We start from the raw sequence: 18,193 nt of genomic DNA, 5'->3' as shown, positions 1-18,193 counted from the left end.
GTGGGAGAAAGGGTGCTTGTATACCACCATACTGAAGGATGACTGGGAGCATTGCCAATTATAAGGATAGCTGGTACAAACGTTTAATGGAACCACCGAGAGAATATTTGTCTGTCCATCCAAGCTTTCTTCTGAGCTCAATACTGCACTGGTAGAGAATTATGTCAGTGCATTGAAAACGTGGATGTTGGGATTTTCCAGTCACCATAAGCGGTAGTTTGTGACTCCCATTTGCATTACAACATGCCATTAATGTTATGCGCTGTTTCTGTTGTTTGTAACCACGAGCTTCCTTCTCGTTCTTGGCAGCTAATGTTTTTGTTTCATCAACATTATACAAGGCATCAGCAGTTAAATCTTCTTCCTCTATTAACTTCCGTATCTTGCTTAGAAACCATCAGCATCCTTATGAGCTGAGCGACTGTCCGTTGCCGAATGCCATGTCGTTTTTTCCGGTTTGATAGCCAGCCTTCGCTCGCTCCAAACAAGTTACTACCGCCAAGTTGTTTGTTAAATGCAGCTGCGTTTTCCTTTGTAATCGGGCCTCCCACTGGAATTCCTTTACTGCGTTGTTGTATGAACCATCTACAAACAGCTACTTCCAGTTCTTCAGTCTCACTCTTAATGCATAACCTTCAGTTTTCCCAGGTCACTATCCATTTGTATTGAGGACTGTCGAATATCATCAACTTTCTTTTTGATGTCATAAATAGTAGCTTGTCCAGCACTGAACTCAGCAGCAATGGCTTTCTGCGAAGAACCTCGATTTAACTTGCCTAAAATTTCGAATTTCTGCTTGAGGTCTAGCATAACCTGTTTCCAATTAGAAGACATGATTCCGAACTGTATAGAAAGCTACAATTTCAAATGCAGTATATAAAGCATTGTTTAACTAAGCACCGCTGCGCACGATACCTCATTGTGCACGTGTTTTTGGATGTGTGCCGTGTTACTGAGAGGCCGGACTACTGAGGGCCAGATTAGCGAGAGTCCAGAGTATCTTTGTATTTGATTACGCATGCCTACACCAGTTTCTCTGGCGCTTCAGTATATCCATGGAGGTAATTCTTACCTCCATGAGCATATCTAATGAAAACAATTTAGCATCTTGGTCACACTGCAGATCTTTGATTTTACTTTTTTCTTTTTTTTCGTGAAGACACCTTGCTAACTCACGATATGCACTACTCAAGCTGTTCACAATCAGACGTATCAATGGTGATTTTCATGTACTTTAAACTGGGAACGCAATTTTGGGGTTTGTGGATTCATATTAATAAGCTGTTCTTTATGAAACGGTTTGAGAAAACGCGTAGCGCTGTTAACGGCAAGCCTAATTCCTTTTCGTATCATGGGAGTCGGGTCCTCATCTAGTTCTGAAACATTGTTCTCCTCAAAAAATTGTAAAGTTTTAGACATATATTCATTCAGAATAGCAATGATTATAGCATTTCCTTTGTCCGACTTCATTATTACGGCATTGTTTTCTTTTAGTTTGACAATATTTTTAATCATGTCTTATCGCAATCACGATGACAGGAGTTTTTAACTGCATGTTTCTCAAAAATAATACATACATCATAAGCTACCCTCGTTTGTCGAGAAATTTTTCCAACAGAACGCTGAATAAGACTGAAACAGATTTTACACCAGAAGAAACTGCCTTGTTGGAAAAAGGGGTTAAATACAATCTAATGCTGAACTTTTCAGATAAAAATGTTGTAGAAAAATATGATTGTGGATCTTAAAATAGGCCTTGATAACATCAAAGTAGACCCCTTATGTTTAATTATATTTTGAAAATTTTACTTCTTCATTTTAAAGCCCTGATAACAAGGTGAATGGCTGTAGAGTTAAAGAGCAGTCTTCAGTGGGCAATCTCTGGGGCACCTGCCGCCGCCAGCCGGCAGAATGACAACTACCTTGGTAGAATGACAACTGTTGATTGGCAATCAGGGCCAGACAACCAGCTCTGCGGAACTTCAGACATCATCCAACTACAGAAAACCTCCATGCGTTCATGTCTGCGAGAGAAAATGTGAGGTGGGTGATAAAAGAATGGAAGAGGGGTTTCTGGAAGAAATTCGACTTCTATTAGTCCATCCACTTCTACTGCGCAAATTTGGGACACAATAAAATGGATTTCAGGCAATGGTAGTACACGTCCCCTTAATGCCTTGTAAAGTAATGTGGTCTTGGTGGGCATGCCAGAAGACATGACTCAGATTTTAGTTGAACACTTTTAGTGTCACTACGTCATCCAGACAAGCTCCTGCTTCTCAGTATTCCACAGGACTGCGGAGATGAGGAAGTTCAATTTCTTCTCGCATAATGAGGAAGTCTATAACCTTCTATTCTCTATGTGGGAACTGGAATCAGCTTTGTGTGCCGCCAGAGACACTGCTTCAGGACCTTATGAGATCCACTACGCCATGCTTCATCATCTGTGTCTTGAAGCGAAAGGACAGTTCCTCCCTTGTTTCAATCAGATCTGGTTTGATGGACAGAAACCCATGACTTGGAAGAAGGCAATATTAATTCTATTCCGGACATCAGGCAAGGACTGTAGCGCTCTTAAAAGTTACCGGAGTGTAGCTCTTACCAGTTGTATAGGTAAGAGTCTTGAACGCATGGTCAACCACCACCTTGTCTGCCTACTTGAATCTCGAGGTCACCTGAGTTGCTTCCAGTGTAGTTTCAGATGGTACTATTCCACACTTGACAACTTAATTCTACTGCAGACGGCAATACAGGAGACTTTCTTACACCAAAACCATACGATCTGTGTGGTTTTTGATCTCAAAAAAGCATACAAAACTATTTGGAGATACAACATCCTTCACCAAATTCATGAATGGGGACTACTTGGACACCTGCCATTTCTTATCCAATCCTTTCTCAAGGACCATCATTTTCGATATCGTGTTGGCAAACCCTTGTCTGACTACTATGTTCAGGAGAATGGGATCCCCCAAGGAGATGTCTGCCATCACTATTAATAGCATTTCCTCTGCAGTCAGGAGTCTTGTCAAATGCTCTTCCTTGGACCTTACGACGATGACGACGACGACGACGGGGCAGCTACAGCTGGCCATTAGGAGGCTGGAAACTTGGGCCAGAGGAACTGGTTTTCGGTTCTCACCAGAGAAAACTACATTTGTTAATTTTAACCAACCAGTGCTCACAATGGGGGACAATATTTTACGCTGTCAAGAAACTGTGTGCTTTTTGCGTTTACTATTTGACTCTAAATTAACTTGGCACCCATACCTGAAAGACCTACAAACAAAATGCCTCCAGTAATTGAATATTTTGAAATTGCGTTAGTGGTAAAAAGTGGGGAGGTGACAGGTCCTCTGCTGTAGTTTAATGAGGCATTTGTTCGATCACGTTTAGATTATGGTATCATGGTCTACAGATCAGCCCTTACTTCCTACCTCAAGATATTAGACACTATCCACCATGAAGGTATTCGGATATTGACTATAGCCTTTTGGACCAGCCCAGTTCCCAGTCTGTGTGCAGAGGTAGGTGACCGCCACTCTGGATTTGGTATTTAGTGCAGTGTTCCAACCAACCTTTGAACTGCTGTCCAGGAATTGGCCCCACGCGACCAAGCCATTTGGGATACATGCTACCAACTGTCTCAAGGATCTTGGTCCATGAGACATCCGAATACACAGCTAGGGATAGAACACATTGCTGCCTTGGTCTCTTCAAGAGTCCCAACGCAATTTTCAGCTTGACGTGATACAAGGAAACTTGCACTCCAGATTAGGTTTTTACAACTTTGTTTTCATCCTCTTTAAGTACATACTGGATCCCAGCAACATAATGTCCTCCGTTGTTCTGCTGGTTTCCCTCATAGGGTTTTTAAAGTGCATCTTCCAGAATAATTTACAATGCAGAATTATATGGCATTCCGATGGCACTGGAGAGAATTCATGGACATCTGCTTCGACTTGCTTAGTGCACTACAAGGACTTCACCAAATGTATCGCCGGCCGAAGTGGCCGTGCGGTTAAAGGCGCTGCAGTCTGGAACCGCAAGACCGCTACGGTCGCAGGTTCGAATCCTGCCTCGGGCATGGATGTTTGTGATGTCCTTAGGTTAGTTAGGTTTAACTAGTTCTAAGTTCTAGGGGACTAATGACCTCAGCAGCTGAGTCCCATAGTGCACAGAGCCATTTGAACCAAATGTATCCAGTAGACTAGCTCATCCACGACTCATTTTGCTGGGTAGCTGGCAACATCAGGATACAGGGAAACATCGCTGACAAAGTTGCCAAGGAAGCATGTCAGGATGGTGCTGCCCATCAATGTCCCACCCTGTTGCACACCATCATCTCATTTGCCGACAGACGCATCATGCGTCAGTGGGAGACTGAGTGGTTGCAGGTGACAGAAAACAAACTGTGTTCACTCAAATCGACCACACATGCATGGTAGACTTAATTTCATGTCAAACTCATCGCTGAAAGGAGGTTCTGCTTACCAGACTGCGCACTGGACACAAAGGCCTTTAACACATGACTTCCTCCTCTGTCACGAGGATCCACCACCCTGTGAAGTTTGTGTGCAACTTTCAGGTCAGCGTATTTTGCAATGTGTGTCTTATATACTGATATTAGGGTAGCCCTCAATATTGATGGAGATCTGCTCACCGTCCTCGAAGATACTGATTGCAGTGTTAGAGGAGTGGTGAAATTTTATGAACTGTCAGGCCTCATCCCTAAATTGCTGGGGAAGGGAGGCAGACTTAATACTTAATAAAGTGCCCACCATGTGGGGGCATCCTTCATCCCCACCCATGAGACCGGCATGACGACTTTTCGTCAGGGTGCTGATGACCACAATGTTGAGCACCACCTGCCACAAATCATCAACATTGTCTTTGCAGAAAATAAGAACAAATAACGGATATGTACTAGTAAGAATTGTACCCAGCCATCTATTGTGGAATGTCACAACATTTCCATCACTTACTGTGGAGCTAATGAGTCCTACCACCTTCCAAGCTCAGGTCCTGGGTCTCCAAATGATCAGTTTGCCCTTTAGGAATCCATTATGAGTAACAGTAATCACTCCCCTTGTACTATGGCACACGAAGAATGTGAGTAAGGGATCATCTGAAATGGAATCTGGCTCGATGGGATCATGCTGTCTTCACTACTGAGTGCAAAGATGTGTGTAGCAAGTGATGATAATTGTAGAAGATGGAGGCAGTCAGGTACCAGTCCTACAGCTTTAGCAGGGGGTTGGGTGAATCATGTTTTGGGCCAGTGTGATGTACAGATGTCAAAAACTTGTCATCACTATTAAGCATAATTTTATGGTTGCGAAGTTTCAGGACAAGTTTCTCCAGCCTATTGGCCAGCCCTGCAGTCAACATTTCAGTGATGAGTTCACCTTTGAAGACAATGACGTACAAACCTACTTCATGAACACGTCCCTTCAGGAGGTAGGAAAGAACCAAATGAAATGGCCTGTAGTATCTGAACCCAATTGATCATCAGCTAAAAATTTGTAGTGCACAGTAGCTGGAACCCTTCTCACACACTGGATGACCTCAGAAGGGCTACCAAAGAAGAGTGGGACAACCTTGAGCAGTGACATCTCGACCTCCTTGTGCAGGATCCAAACATGTTACAATGTACAGGGTGAAGTAACGGTTACTGAATATTAACCAGCAACAGATTTTCATTTCACATGCACCCAGTTTTGAACAGGGTGCATTTATTTTTATAAATGTTTTGTTTTTATTTTCCAATAAAGTTAAATTAATTAGTTTCATAACACTGTCACTCCCTGCTTGCAAGGTTATGTCCAGTAAGGAGTCCACATACATTCAAAGAAATACGCGTGGTGCAAAGCTTTTAAGCACTTTATCTGTTGATCCACATAATGAAACGCACATTTTGAAAGATCTAGTTGTACTACTAGGATAAAAAACTATCCACACACACATGAACAGTTATTCACCCCACTGGAATTCAAGGGAGGAATACTATAAGTTACTACTGTTTGTTCACAGATAGCAGATGTTCATCAAACTTTTGCCTTTAATTATTATTATTTGAAATTTACCTCTGAATGGAAAATGGAGGGGGGGGGGGGGGGAGGGCAGTTTCAGTAGGGAGAACATGAGAAAGATAAAGGGACAGTATTTTAGTAGTTCAAGGCATGCACCAGAAACAAATTTACAATGAAGTACAAAATGAAGAGTTACATATTTCAGGCACAACTATTGAAAGTCAGGAGAGACTTACATGTGGTTAGTGATGGCACAGAGGAACCAAAATTCCGTGGTGCATGTGACCGAAAGAGTAAAACAGAGAGAAATCAAAAGAAGCTTACAGTTTAACATCTCATCAAGGTCCCTAGGAACAGCAGAAACTCAACTTAGTCGTATAAAAATGGGAAATGGACTCTTCTACAACATAAACATTGATTAATTTTTCTCCCAGGATGATAGCAGAGAATATCATGAACAGTAAACTCCAGATACTCTGAGACACAGATTGACTCCAGACTTGCAGGCTATAAAATCAGTCAAAAGTTGTTGAAAGTAAATAAAGCTATTTAGTAAATTAGTTACATATATAATATTTGCAATAAAGGTTATAAAGTGAACGCCTCACGAAGTCTACACAATGTACATCTATGAACCCAACACAGAACCCTAATTTTGTTCTTTTGTGCAATGGGTACATTTTGCTAAGGATTAGTCACCTCAAAATATTATCTTGCAGAGCATCATCAGTGAATGAAAACGTGCAAAATATGTCAAGCTACTTATTTGCAAAGTTGTGTATCATTCTTATGATAAAGGTAACTTCATTTACAAAGTTCAGGTGATATACTATATAATTTTTTCAGAGTAAGTACACCACCTGATGTTATGATTTTTTACCCTTATTCTTAAATGGTGCTCCACCAAGCACATTCTAACAAATACATAAGACATTTATGAACACAATATAAATAAAAATTAATAATAAATAAATAAAAATTATTTATTATTTGATGTTTGTCACATTGAGTGTCAGGTGAATATCATTTTACATTCTGAGAACAGGAAGTGAACTGTCAACATAGGCAGAATTCATTTTTTGCGACTGTGCCCATGACAGTAAAATGGGGTGTGGCAGTGCCCAATAATGGATTATATATGTAAACTGTACCACCAAGCAAGCTGATGATTTTTGTTGAGGTGCATTTGCAATGGCAGATAGTTTGTTCACAACATACTGAACAAACCCCCAGGAAGGCTTTAGGGAGTGGAGGAAGCAAGATCTGCCCATCAATTCTCAACACATGGGCACCTGAGGTAGACACACAATGTGGGAGGAAAAGGCTGTACTTTCATCATGCAATGATGGCCCTCCACATAGGCTCACTGGTTTGACACAGCACAGCGTGACAATCACTTCCTAATAAAATGACACTCTTTTTTGAAAAATTACGCTCAGGTTCTGTACTGTTAAATCCAGAATTAGGAAGATCTGGTTCAGGACGTCAACAAATAGTATGTCGACACATCTGGTTACTAAGAATGAAGTGTGAACTACAAGTAATTTTAGTCAGACTGTAAGTCACAACACATAGGTGACTTTGAACAGCATGCAGACCAGACAAAGTTTGTGTTAATGAATGGCATCTACAATGAAATTTTCTAATTTTGATACTAACTCACAAGGTATAAAATAAACCCATGGCCTGTTCATTAACATGCATGTAGCATAACACAACATGTGTGATCAAATTTCAGTCTAAAATACACTGAAATGTGTACAGTAGTCCTGAAAGATTCATAATCTGTAGCACACAAAAAGAAATTCTATGGCGTACCGACTACAGAACCAAAGGCCAATTTGTCAGCCAGTCTCTTCTTAATGGCATGGCAGTTTCATACAGATGTTGTTGCTTACTAAGATGAAAGTGGAATGTACAATTGTCTTGCCAAGGAATTATATTATTTTTTAATGAGATAAACTGACAAAAAGGAGACCTGCCTTCAATATATCATGTATGACGAACGCGAAACAGTTTCTCTGTCTCATACACGTATCCTATTAATGCCACTCTAAATGTACTATCTCTAGTGTTTAGTGTGTATTTTACAACTGCCTGTCTACCCAATATGTTTGAAAAAAAAATGTGATATAGACAATCTGAACCTGAAAATCAATCATTTAGACATACTTAAAGCAATCAGTGACATTTTTGTCTGTAAGTGCCTTTAATTTGTAAAAGGAAGTCTACTACTATCAACTATAGGTCTCAATTTGAAGAAGAAATTTCTGTGAATGTATATTTGGAGCACAGCACTTATCGTAGTTAACCATGGACCGTGGGAAAACCAAATCTTTGGAGTTGCAGTGCTACAGAATAATGTAGGAAATTAGGTTTACTGACTTCTGCACAGAAGTGGCAAAGAAATGAACATATGGAAAAATGCCGGCAACCAGAAGGATCGGATGACAGGACATGTATTAAGGCATCAGGGAATAACCTCCATGGTATTAGTGGGAACTGTAGAGGATAAAAACTGTAGGAGAAGACAGAGATTTGGATACATTCAACAAATAATTGAGAATGGAGGGTGTAAGTACTACTCTGTGATGAAGAGGTTGGTAGAAGAGGAATTAATGGCAAGCCTCATTGAACAAGTCAGATGACTAATGGAAAAACAAAAAAAGCAAGTTTAAAATAACACACAAGGAAAGCAAAGAAACATCCATTGTTATAAGAGCAGAGAAGAGGAGATATGGCAACAGTAAAGTAGAAAATGTGGAAGAAGAGTTCAAAAAGGACACCACTAGGGAGTTGTACATGATCTTCAAAAAGAGGCTGCATGGATATTAACCACCAAATCTGTGCTTTGGGTGAATGGATAGAAGCGTAGTTACAAATGGCAAATAAATCGTGTCTATTTCAAAGTGCTGCTAAATTGTGAAGAGCCTCAGGAAAGAATGTATGCTCAGAAACAAATCCACAATAAGCTACATTGCATACCACCAAGCCTTAGTGAAATCAGGCAGGTGATCAAAGAGCTCAAGGATAACAAGGAACCAGGTGAAAATGGTACTGTGGCAAAATGAAGAGCTAACTGTTCACTTCTTTGGATAATATCAAGTTGGTTTCCAAAAAGGCAGGTCATATATGGAACAAATATTCAACCACAAGAGCACTCTGATAACTATAGCAATAGGAGGCCAGAATACATTAACAATTTTTGTGGACTTAAAAAAAATAGACTCAACTGGCACTGGCACAAGCAAAAAATTTTTCCTCCCTTTGTATCTGAAACTACTTCAGCTGCAGGCCAGTTGACTGTGTAGTTGCTCAAAATTCAAAATATCAAGGAGAACTATGGCCATTTCCTTCAGCCAGTAAGTGATGTATGCGTTTGGGAAGTATGACCAGTGTCAGAAATTCAGCGTAACATCTCACAAAAAGTGTTAAACATGTGAGCTATTATCCCCTTTCAGCTCTGCTGGATCTACACCTTTATACACTGACAGAAAGAACTTGTAAAGTTACTGACCTATTTCCTTCTGATAATTATTAGGTTCTTTAAAAGTTACACAACACAGTTGAGTTCATTCAATTTATTGTTTTTAAACGCATGATGATCAGCTTTTAGTTAGTATAATGGAGGCCAGTAGCTTACTTAGGATATCAGTGGCCTAACAAAATTTCACAAGTGGCAACACAGATAATTAACAGAGTAACTTCACTCTTTGGCTGCAAGACAACAACTGTTACTGACATAAAAGTTTGCGTATTGTAGGATGGGTGATGACTGACTCTGAACTGACATTGATGTTCACGTGTTAACTGCTGGGGGTACACGCTGACTGCGATTTATAGATACGTGTAGTACAGGATACACAGAATGTTAAAACACAAGCCATTACACCTTCTATAATTATGTAAAAGATAGAAAATACTTAAGACATATAGACATCAAATACCTAATTAAGTAACCTGATTTAACTATGGCCCAACTAATCAAAAATTAGCAAAAACTGTAGTTACTACTTTGATGTGAAAATTTTTACGGGCAATGAGACTTTTTAAACACACCTAGAATTACTTGAAAACTCAAATTTTCTAATTTAACCACTACACAAACTAACATTTCATTCTAGGGAAGTTTTTGGAATCAGAAATGTCAGTGATTTTCAGATCAGAATTTTGATAGGATTACGTTTAAAGATTTGAACATTTCCAAGTATGATAATTTTGATTAAGTACAGCTTTTTAAATACACAGTTTTTGGAAAACATAATGTTCTTCATAAAGATAGGAATGAGTCTTCAATAGCACTCATTCCTGAAGGAGACAGACTGGGTTTAATGTACCATCAACATCAAGCCCATTAGAGAGGGAGTGGAAGCTCTGATGGTATCAAGGATGGGGAAGGAAATTGGCCATGCCCTGTTAAAGGAACCATCCTGGCATTTGCCTAGAGCGATTTAGGGAAATCATGGAAAACCTAAATCTGGATGGCCAGATGTGGGTTGAACTGCTGTCCTCATGAATTCAAGTCCAGTGTGCTAACCGCTGCGCCACCTCGCTCAGTGAGTGCTATTAAAGAAGGTAAAGCAACCCTTAAACAAATGACTTACTAGTGAGGTCGAATCTTGAAGAGCACCTGGTTTTAGGGAATCGGAAATATAGAATATGTCGTCACAGAAAATGTTTCTACATGAACTAATCGATGCTAGTTACCATCAGCACTCTGTACACTATGCTGTGAATAACAACATTTAGTGAAATACACACACAAGAATTTGGAGATTTCATATATTCAAAGTACACGTTTCGCTTATGGAAGGGAAAATATATATGTATATATATATATATATATATATATATATATGGCACAAATTATGGCAAGTGGAGAGAGAAAGATATTTTCTTCCACACCTCGATATGTGGCTGTTCACGGTGTTACCAAGCACCAGATGTACCATTAAATATGTTTTTTTTTTTATGTAAATTACTTTCCCTGAGAAGGGAACATTTTTTATAAATTTATACTGTGAACATTTTTAATCTCGCATTTGCGATTTAAAAGCTTCACACTATTATGCAGTTAACTGACACCTTCAATTCCGCCACTCAGAATGCAGGTACATGAAGACTGCAAGCACCACTCCTGGCCTGTTGAGTTGTACTTTGACAAGTCACTATGAAAAATACTAAAGTTTGTGTATCTATAAATGGAAAATGGCCTCAGTTTGTAATTTCTTTTCTATTTAACTATTGGCCCCTTTTTTCTTTTCCAAAGATGTCATTTAATGATGACATTGTAATGACAAAAATAATGTGACACTGCAGCTGAAAAATCAAACAAAAGAATTTGCTTTAATTTTGTTTACAACATGGATACTGTTTTCTCTTTTGAAAATATGCCTATTCTATGAGAAGATGTAGAAAAATTACAGTTTTGTATGCCTCTAATACAAAGCAGTAGAAAAGTCACATTAAGTCCCACAAATGCTGAACACAGGTAAGGTCTGGGTTGACACTAGCCAGGGGTTTGATGAACATTTTGGAAGGCATGCTGAGTAATATGACAAGTCTTTTTGTGGGCAGCAAGAAGAATGTAAGAGCATGTCTCCCTGTCATTCTAGGAACACCAAGAGGATGAGATCAATGCTCTGCACATCTGCTATAGTGTGGCACCAATTATTAAATTAAGTGTAAGGCCATTCTGCGTTACTGCTTTCCACACCTTGATGCTTGTATTTCCATTGTACATCACTGCCTGAGAGGCTTCTGTAGTTGCAGTTCACCTGTTCATTGCTGCACCTGCCAATGACATCACTAATACCGAAACAGAATCCGGTCTATTAACTATATACAACTTTGCACCATTCATCCTCTTAGTTGTGTCTTTCATTACAGCAATGGAGGTGGAGAGCATTGGTTCTTGGTGACCTTAGCTACAATGGTGTAAAATTGGTTTAAATTTGTAATGTGTTTACAGTGTGACCAGCAGCATCTAACAGCTTTTCTGCTGTGCCAATAATAGCAAAATTACATATTCTAATGCAGTCTAGAACCATTAAAATGAGCATGTGCATCTTCCTTAGACTACTAACATCAAGACTGATACACAACTGACACTACACAGGAATGTTGTGGTCAGTTCTTCAAAAGAAGCATCATGTCTCCAACAGCCTAACAGATACAGTATTAGCCTTAAAGCTATGGACTACTCTTTCAAGAAGCCTACAACAGTGAAATTGGATAGACTGTTACCCACGACAGAACAATTGAATTTAAAGTACATCAAAATTTGTGAAGTTTAGGTTACGGTACTTTTAATGTGCGTGTCAGTTATTCAATGCCTTCCTCTACATGATGAGTAGCAATAATTCCATTTCAGTGTTGTCTTTCATAAAGTCTGACACCTTTGTTATGCATTTACTAGTATAACGTCCATTATATGTTTTGTACTGTAGTGGCTTTGTTTTTAGAGAAAGTAATTTACGTGTCTGCTCTGGCAGTGTATGCTTGCTACAACAGAGACACAGTGCAGATAATTTAACTTTCTACCATCACATATACTATTGCTCGATGATTTCAGTCTCACAGAGGATGTCAAAAATAAATCATTCTATCTTGAGACATTTTCCTAGCTAGACATGAGTTATTGTTCAGCTTGATTAAGCTGTCATTTTGGGTATGGAGGTTGAAGACAATAAGAAATCTTATATTCTGGCAAGCAATACAAAAAGCACTGATATTATTTAATATCCCGGACATTTTCTATCAATTACATGTAAAGATTTGTTACAGTGTAGTATTAATTTACTGGTTCAATGAAAGCAAGAAAAGAGAGGATTCATAAACAAGGAACCTAACTGTAATATGCTATTCCATTACAAACATGTAAATCATACTATTACTAATAGATTTTCAATAACTTTAATTAATACAAATGTTATGAATCATATTAAATTTTATTTTGTCAAAGACAAAATTTCATAAATCCAATTAATTATGTATATGGGTTGGACAAAATTATGGAAAGACCACTAGAAATGACACTTGTACATAAATGCAGATGCTAGCCAAGCCTGAAAGTTGCACTGTTGTATTTGAACATGAATGGTGCCAGTGCAATGTCCTCAACACGTTGCAAGTGTCAAACATGGTCAGAACAGTGTTTTGTGTAAATTATATCAGTGCGTTTTGTCATGCTTACCCGAGTATAAGATTTTTGATTGTCTTCAATCTCTGTACACAAAATGATGACTTAATCACACTGAACAATAACTCATGTCTAGCTAGCAAAATGTCTCAACAAACATGATTTATTTTCACCTTCCTGTGTGAGACTGAAGTCAGTAAGCAACAGTATGTGATGTCAAAGATTTAATTACTTGTACTGCATTTCTGGCGTAGTAAGCTTATGTTGCTACACCAGAGACATAAATAAGAGAATGACAGCTCCAAAAGTCACTGCAGAACTGAATGTTGCACTAGCAGACCTTGTTGGCACAACAACATCACACAGATAGTACCATATGCTGCATGAACTAAATTCCTAAGCCTCTCATCAGTGATGCAAATGTTCATAATAGGACAACATGGTGCGAAAACCTGATCCATGGAACAATGGAAGAAAGTAATTTGGTCAGATGCAACTTTTGGGTGTGTTTATAACCCGAGTGTGAAAACATGGCAGGTGTTTGGTAATGATTTGGGCAGCCATATCATGGTGTTCCACGGCTCCCGTGGTTGCTCTACAAGGTCGTGTTACTGTCGAGGATTGTGTGACCAGTTTGGCTGATTATGTTCGTCCACCCCACGGTACTATGTTGGTCTCCAATGATAATGCTATGTTCCAACACGAAATGGCCTATTCACATAGCTCTCATCGTCCAGGGCTGGTTTTGTGAGCACATTACTGTTGTTCGGGTCTTCAGTCCAGAGACTGGTTTGATACAGCTCTCCATGCTACTCTATCCTGTGCAAGCTTCTTCATCTCCTAGTACCTACTGCAGCCTACATCCTTCTGAATCTCCTTAGTGTATTCATCTCTTGGTTTCCCTCTACGATTTTTACCCTCCACGCTGCCCTCCAGTACTACATTGGTGATCCCTTGATGCCTCAGAACATGTCCTACCAACCGATCCCTTCTTCTAGTCAAGTTGTGCCACAAACTCCTCCCCAATTCTATTCAATACCTCCTCATTAGTTATGTGATCTACCCATCTAATCTTCAGCATTCTTCTGTAGCACCACATTTCGAAAGCTTCTATTCTCTTCTTGTCTAAACTATTTATCGTCCATGTTTCACTTCCATACATGGCTACACTCCATACAAATACTTTCATAAATGACTTCCTGACACTTAAATCAATACTCGATGTTAACAAATTTCTCTTCTTCAGAAACGCTTTCCTTGCCATTGCCAGTCTACATTTTATATCCTCTCTGCTTCGACCATCATCAGTTATTTTGCTCCCCAAATAGCAAAACTCCTTTACTACTTTAAGTGTCTCATTTCCTAATCTAATTCCCTCAGCATCACCTGACTTAATCCGACTACATTCCATTATCCTCGTTTTGCTTTTGTTGATGCTCATCTTATACCCTCCTTTGAAGACACTGTCCATTCCGTTCAACTGCTCTTCCAAGTCCTTTGCTGTCTCTGACAGAATTACAATGTCATCAGCGAACCTCAAAGTTTTTATTTCTTCTCCATGGATTTTAATACATACTCCGAACTTTTCTTTTGTTTCCTTTACTGCTTGCAGGCTACAACCCTGTCTCACTCCCTTCCCAACCACTGCTTTCCTTTCATGCCCCTCGACTCTTATAACTGCAATCTGCTTTCTGTACAAATTGTAAATAGCCTTTCGCTCACTGTATTTTACCTCTGCCACCTTGAGTCTTTGTTATCTACTCTGGAGAGAAAGATGTGTGATCACTATCTGCCTCCATCATTGTTACCTGAACATGCCACTATTTTGCAGGAGAATGGTGGAAGATTCCCTTGACAACCATACAGTACCTATAGATATCCATTCTGAGATGACCGAAAGCTATTTTGAATGCCAGTGGACTTCCTAAACTATATTAGGCATGGTAATGTGTTGTGTTTTTGATGTTTCTGTATATTTGTCTATCCTTGTATTCAGGCAACAGTTTCATTCAGAAAGAGTTAGCAACATTATATTACACAATGCTCCACTAAATTGCTGTCTATTGGTATCCCACGGAAACTGATCATTTTTATGTCACATCTCAAGAGGCTTCAAAAATAGAGATCAATGTACACGAAATGGTTGAGGGTTCATGTGTTAGTTTCCTAGACATATAATAAGTTGAGGTGGCACCAGAAACTTATCAAAAAGCTCAGTTCTGTCTGCGTTGCGCTTTGAAATTCTGAGACTAAGCTGCTTGCATACTTTCACCCAGTACTGTCCTTCAACTTAATCTTTTGGGGCACTACAGCTATGGTCAAGAATTTATTTATTCTACAGAAGTGTGCAGTAAGAATGTTGTATAAAGTTGATAACAAAACATCCAGCAAAATTCTCTTTGAGGACCTAATGCACACATTAACAATAAGAGTGAATTTAGGATGAATTGTGAAAGTCATAACCATAATGCTATTAGCAAAAATAATCACGGAATTAAGTATACATCCCCCTCTACGGTTTAGAGTGGAGTTTTATATGCTGGGGCAAAATCCTCAAACAGGTTGCCAGTGACATAATGCAGGAAACTGAAAATCCTAAGATGTTCAAAAACAAAAGAAAATATCCCACTTCCTCCACAATTTGTCACCATAATTGCACTTAGGGGTGCAAGTTCAGCATGACTCTAATGTTTGTATTAAACAGATCTTGATTTTGCCAGTGTATAAGAAGCTAAGATTGGTCTCTGTGACTTCTTTCAAAGTAGCTGCTTTTTATCCTAAGGACACATTCTGTTGTTAGTATACCTCAGAGAAGTGGTCTGCTGTGGCTTTTTCTGACTTTAATGTATTACCTGACTTGTTCTGCACCATGAAGATTCTCCATCACGGTGATTTTTGAATGCATCTTTAAACAGATGAGTTGTCTGGAGTATTCAAGCGAAGAGAATGGGGGGGAAAGGAAACACACACAAGACTGCAAGAAACACAATACTATGTCCACTTGTAAGGCACTAGGTAGCCCAGGTAGGGCTGGTTAACAAGTTAATTGGGGCCCCATAGCCCTGATGAACTATAGGGGCCCTATTCAGCAACCAGTTTTTGTTTTACTTCCATATAATACATTATGGTAATGTCCACTAAAATTTTATTTAATCAATTTAAGCACTAACAGATGCAATACATCTTTGTTTTTTAGTCTTTATCTAACGACTACAATTAACATCAGTCAAAATGCTGAAACTATGAATGACAGTCATTTTTAGCAGCTCCATTTACAAATCTAAACAAGTCATTGTTTAAACAAGTACAGGATGGGGCATGAAATGTCAGACATTGAAAATTGTTTATCTAACTTTTCACAAACAAAAACATCGTTTGTTTTCTTTTTACTGGTGCATTTAATCATCAAATGTGTACGCTCAGAGGGCGTGTAGTAAATGTCAATACATCTACTTTGAAGTACCACCTCTTCGAGACGAAACGCAATGTTTACAGTCATCCTAAGACACAAGTCTTCTGTGGTTCTCTAGAAAACTGTTGTGATAGCCACTCACAGTATTAGATTATGTGGCCTGTCGAAGCAGACTGTCACCTTCAAATGTTACCAAAAGAAATAATCACAGGGATTAATATCTGAGTTGTGTAGTGTCCATACTGAACTGTGCTGAAAACATTCAGGATACTGATGGGCATCACACAGTGCCAAATTGTTCATGCAGGAATTTCAGTAAATATTTACTGTATGAGGACAAGGTCTATCTTGCATGAACCAATGTGTCGCCTGTTAACCCTGTTGCTTAAAGTTGGCTTCTGTCAGAAGTAAAACTGTGAGGACGGGGCGTGAGTGGTGCTTGGGTAGCTCAGTTGGTAGAGCACTTGCCTGCGAAAGGCAAAGGTCTCGAGTTCGAGTCTTGGTCCGGCACACAGTTTTAATCTGCCAGGAAGTTTCAAAATTGTTCTGCAACAGGTCTTTGTAGCAAGCACTACTAACTGCGCAGTCAAAAAAGGTTGACCCAGTGATTATATGGCTGAAAATAGCCCTTCATACACTCACTTTCCCTACATAATTTTCAATTTCATGAACAACATCAGGAGCTTCTCGTGTCCAAGACCTGATAATTCTGCCATTTGACGCTACTGTTCAGAGGAACGTACACTTCATCATAGAGCCATGTGTTATGAATCGTGGCATCACCATTTGCAAGAGCCGAGGTTGCGAACTGTAATCATCACACCTTGTCATTTTCCATCGGTTGGTACAACACTGTCATTTTGTATGGGAATAATTCCACACCAGCATTAAGTACTCTCTGAAGAGAAGAATGTGAGATCTTAAATTTGGCTGAAGCTTGCCTGATTGATTTCCTAGGACTTCGTATCAAAGCCACTCTCACAGCCTAAATACTCTATGGAGGGCAAACTATGTTTGCACAGGGTTGCTTTTGATCTGAAGTACTGTTGTAAATTTTCTAAATTTGTGGTTAGCCTATACACTGTTTGTCTGCAGTGCACCCACGCGTACTTCATACAAAAATGACACAAGAACGTCATTGAGTCTCTGCTACACTCTTTATTTCCATGTAAAACAATACAGTGTTCACTTTCTGTTCTAGTGTCAACTGGCCTTTGTCTGCCATTTTACTGAAGTGAAGTGATGGTGACATGCATGTGTCTTCTGCTGAACCATGCATGAACCACAGCTATTCCTCACAACATTTCAACATTGTCTAATAAATATTTAATTTGCAGGTTAGCAATGTCAATGCATGACATTTTGTGCACCACCCTGTAGTTAAAGGTTACCCTGTGTTTTATCTCTTACCAGTAAGAAAATTGTTAACCCCGTGAGGTGGCTATGCAGTAATGTGTCAAGACCGTCTCTGACAGCAAGTGTTGTCCATTTGATCCCAGGTTGCTACAAGACAATTCTGCAGGTCAGCCTTAACACGGTTTTTGAGCAATTCCGTACATTCATTTAAGTTGCGGTGGGTTGCATGATCATTTCCAGATAACTGTGTTG

Source organism: Schistocerca piceifrons, chromosome 2 (assembly GCF_021461385.2).
Source record: "Schistocerca piceifrons isolate TAMUIC-IGC-003096 chromosome 2, iqSchPice1.1, whole genome shotgun sequence".
Lineage (NCBI taxonomy): Eukaryota > Metazoa > Arthropoda > Insecta > Orthoptera > Acrididae > Schistocerca > Schistocerca piceifrons.
The sequence above is the reverse complement of the archived record's forward strand: the minus strand, read 5'-3'. Positions refer to the sequence as shown.